Consider the following 4,766-nt stretch of genomic DNA (forward strand, 5'->3'; position numbering starts at 1 on the left):
CCCTCAAACATTGAGAGAAGATAGGCTATAGCTACACCAAGCTGATAGCAAATTAATAGCTGAATAGAACACACACGCATGGTCTCAGATAATATGCTAAAGCTCCCCACTTCATAAATAGCGAGGAAGGTGTCCTCTCCCTGAACTCGGCTGTGTGTGGATCCGCTGTCACACACTCACTGAGTCGCCCAGAGCGAAGCAAAGGCACATTGTGGCCACGAGAAAGGTTTAAAACATCATCACTTTAATCTGGTAGGACAAAGCCAGCTGCAGATTATGCTTGTGCCTCTTAAGCGATTCTGCTGCACATCCAGTTTGGATGGATCTCTCACTAACACGCTCGCGGACGAAGGCTCTTAACCTTAAACCAACTCTGATAACAAGCAGGAAGAAGACTGTGCGAGACACAGGCTGCGTGCTCATTTAGCTGAACCACCCAAAGCAGGTGGAAACACGTTGACGGTCTGTAAACAATAACAAATAAATACACGCAATTAGGCCGGCTCCACTTTCATCCGTTCCAGACCTCACAGGCAGACGCAAAAGCCCGAACTGTTGTGTAGCTAACAGGTTTATGGGTAAAAATGGCAGCGGTGTGAAGACACAGCCGACACTGTAAAAAGAACAGCGTTTACACTGTTACTTCGAAAACGCTAGGCGAAGCAAGTGAGACCAAATGTCGTCAAATGCGAATATTTTCCGCCGCTAATGCGCTACTTTGTCACTTTCTTTGACGTGATATTTCAAGCCTTTGACCTTAGGGATGTTGATTAATCGTGATTAATCGTGACTAAACATGATTCATTACAATCCAGATTAGTCATGTTTCATTGTGACTAATCCACAGCTGTCCTGTGATTCGTCAGAATCAAAACAAACAACAAACAACAGCAAACAAAGCAAGAGAAAACAGGACTAGGAATTGATTGACATCAAATCTGAGTTTGCAAAGAGTCTATTTTTATTCTTTAAAAACAGATGAACTTAAATTACTAATGCTGGCCAATAAGAATAAACAGAGGTAGTCATTAAGAACAGTCAACAGCCGCAGGATTCAACGCCTTCTTATACAATACCTTAAATAAACGGAGCTGTGAAGATAGAACTACCACAACCTCCATATCTATAATTAGTGAATCAATGTCATGTAAGGAACTGAGAGCTCACCACCAACCAGCAGCAGTGCTGGCAGTCAGGCAGTGAGAAGATCAGATCGGCCCCTCGTATATACTGTACTGAATTCAGTGTTGACGTACAATAGCACCCATTTAAAAAGTTTAAAAAAAAAAAAGTTTGTAGGAACATAGGATTAATCAACCTAAGAATGATGATTAGTCTTGATTAATTTTGACTAATCATGATTAATTATAATCAATATTAGTCATGTTTCATGTTGAAACATGACATGAACTACCAAGAACAACGGGCACCACGTTGGTGACCCCTGATGTCGATACTGTTCAGCGATTGTTTACCTGTGCCAGGTCATAGTTGTTTATTCAATGTCTGACCTGGAAATGTCTTTCTTCAAGAGACAGATCCTGGATCAGACAGAATGCTGAGTGTCAGATGAAGCCATTCCTATTATGGCGTAGCTTAAATCTCTGCATTTAGCTCACCTGCTATGTCACTGTGTCTATTATGGCGTATCTTAAATCTCTGCATTTAGCTCACCTGCAGACGACGATTTGAAGGAATTGGTTGTTTAATCTGATTGATCACAGGGAAGGCGTTGATTAATCACGATTAGTCACGATTAATATGGTGTAGTAAAAAAACATTGATGGACCAGGGCAGTACAACAAACAAAGTACAAAAATCTGTTTTCACCGTCAGGCTGGTTCTCAGCTCCGTGCATGTGCGCCAGTACCAACCTGACAACTTAACGACTCCTCTTCCCCATCTTTACAAAAATCTTTTACGGCGGCGCTGAATTCTAAAGAGCCAATGCATTGCAAATTAGCCGTGTATTTCTCCCACATCTGTCCAAATATTGGACTCTTTCAGCTCTCTGCATTGACACACTCTGTATAATTTACCATGTGCTCCAAATGGCGGCTCATTCATGTTTTACAGTTAATATGCATTATTTAGAGCTATCTACACTGAAGTGGAACTTAACCTTCACCGTATAAAAGAGAGAACCAGAGGCAGCGGAGCAAGCAAAAAAAAAAAATAGAGAGCGGGAGAAAGTCAAATACAGGAGAGGAAAGGGATATGTGAAAGCCGAGCGAATTCGACAGTGGTTCGCCACAATACCCCTGAGACCTGAAGGATGAGTCAGAGGAGGGATGGCCGTGTGAAAGAGACTTGCGAGGAAGAGTCGGGGAGAATTTTCAAGCGAAAGTAGCATTCTGTTTGAACTCAGTCCTCGGATTTGAACCCAGAGAACGAAATCGCGACGATATCTTCATATGCTGTTCGACTCGGAAAAGTTATTGTCTTCGCGTGACCGAGCCAGAAGTTGGGCTTTTTGCATCCAGACACTTCAATCAGCCTCAGACTAATTGGTCTCCACTCACTCACTTCAGCCATTTGTCTGTTCGCATAGAGCCGATGTGGCTGATTTTTTTCTTTTTTTTCTTTTTTTGCACACTTAACAATTGCAAAGCCCAACCACCAAAACCACATGGAAAATGTCCCCACACCCTTGAATAACGGTCGAAAGTGTGTGTGTGTGGGAGAAGAAGAGGTAGAGACAGAAATAGAAAAAAAAAAGAAACAGAAAGCACAGCCCACAGCGATGTTTCCCTTCTGCAAATAAAACCTGATGATTTGCGCTCGTGTGTGTGTGTGTGTGTGTGTGTACATGCAAATACAATTGCACCAACGGATGCACTGTTATTAAACCTGCTCCACCGCTTGCATCTATCACCACCAAGCAAAAAAAAAAAAAAAAAAAAATACTGCAGTTAAGTCCTTAATTTATCAGCCAAAAACACACAATTTTTTTTTAAAATTACAGCAAATAAATTTACATACACTCTAAGACACAATTTTTTTTTTTAAATTACAGCAAATAAATTTACATACACAAAAATCTTCAACTGATGCTGTCACACAAAAAATAGGCTCACACATTTATGTTATAATTCAGGAATAAATAATAACATGGCGACACCATTTAATTAATTCCACTTTAACGATGAACTAATTACAACAGGTCAGGCCGAGAATACTGATGAAGTACTGAGCAGCGGCAAGTTGGATGCAACGAAAACCAGACTTTTTGACAACTTTGTTTTGATTGTTAAACCAGCAAATCTTAACCCAACAATCCTAAATTCAATACGATTAAATTAATTAATTCAATTTTTTCCTTTAAATATTCAACCTGTAGTGGTGCTTTGGCTCAGAGGCGATGTCTCTGTCATTGGTGTGGAACCCCAGGGTTCACCTCCTGGGCAAGTTCGAATCCCTGTTAGGGCGGTTGGTACCTTCCAGTGGACTCACCACCCGCAGGAAGGTTCAGGGGGGTTGGTACGGTGCAGTGTGATTTGGGTGGCGGTCGTGGAGACTGCTGCCCCCGTGACCCGGTAACGGACAAGCGGGTGAAAATGGATGGATGGGCCCGTGCAATTTCAGTCTTCTATTGAACGGAATGAGGGAGTTCCTTGTTTAGAAAACGTTTGAATTGTATGGACAGTGTTCACTCTCACGGAACAGTAAAAGCCACGTGCATCCGCTCCCGGATGAGTGGCGGGAAGTTGCTTCCAGAACTCTGGTGCAAGTCAGAAACCCCGGGAACAAAATAACAAACCCTGCAGCAAACACCGCTCAGGTGGGTTTGATCCTATTTAGTTGAAAACGACACGTAGAGATGGCGAAACGACGAACGGACTCGTCTGTTTGATGCCTTACGTAACCTGTAGCAGTTGAATTTCTCTCCTTACACCAGTTCCAACCACGACCCGAACTTTCATCAGGTGCACAGATACCCAAAGTGCTGAGTTTTCATTTCTGTACAAGTCATCGGTGCTTTCTAGAGTGTGCGAGAGAAAAGAAAAAAAAAAGTGTGTGGTGGGGGGGGGGGATTATCTGTACTGGAACATTCACTGCTACCTCAAACAAGCGTGGGTGATTCATGACTTCCTTCCTATTGAGCGTGGATGGTGCGAGAGCCGGGGGTTTGATTTACACTGGGAGTTCAGGGTTCGACACAGTTCAGGACGTCCAGACTCTGCTCCTCACTCTAAGCAGACCTTGCTGTGACCGTCGTAGTCCCGTACAATACATCCCCATTCATTTAGAGAGGATATATTTGGTCAAATTGACTTTTTAAGGACTGTGGTTGACATATTGTGTTGTCCTACTTCTTGTGCAGCAGTTTGGTCAAAATCCCAAATTGTGTCCAAATTCCAATCCATTACCCCTCACTGGGTAGCTCTGTCCATGCTGTGGATCTGGCCTATGTGAGGGTCCGCCACTCCAAGACCGCTCCTAAATAGAACCCAAAAGCCAAGCAGAGCTTTTCATTGGTCGACAAACCGTTGCTATACTGCATCCTTCATCATCATGATCCTTCACAGGCAGTGGTGTGTGTGTGTGTGTGTGTGTGATCTATTAATATGCCTTTTAAACTTTCTTCGACGTGTTTGCAGCCTCCTTGCTTTAACAACACGATGCTTCTGTTATGCTAATCATTTCCCTCCTCTGTCAGTCTTGTCACAGAACAGTTTCCTGTGCCTGGTGTATGAATGTCATGTCAAAGTTGTAAGTATATAGTACTTTATCAAGTACTATAAAAATATCTAGTGCTCTGTATC

This window comes from Cynoglossus semilaevis, chromosome 12, assembly GCF_000523025.1.
Source record: "Cynoglossus semilaevis isolate Cse_v1.0 chromosome 12, Cse_v1.0, whole genome shotgun sequence".
Lineage (NCBI taxonomy): Eukaryota > Metazoa > Chordata > Actinopteri > Pleuronectiformes > Cynoglossidae > Cynoglossus > Cynoglossus semilaevis.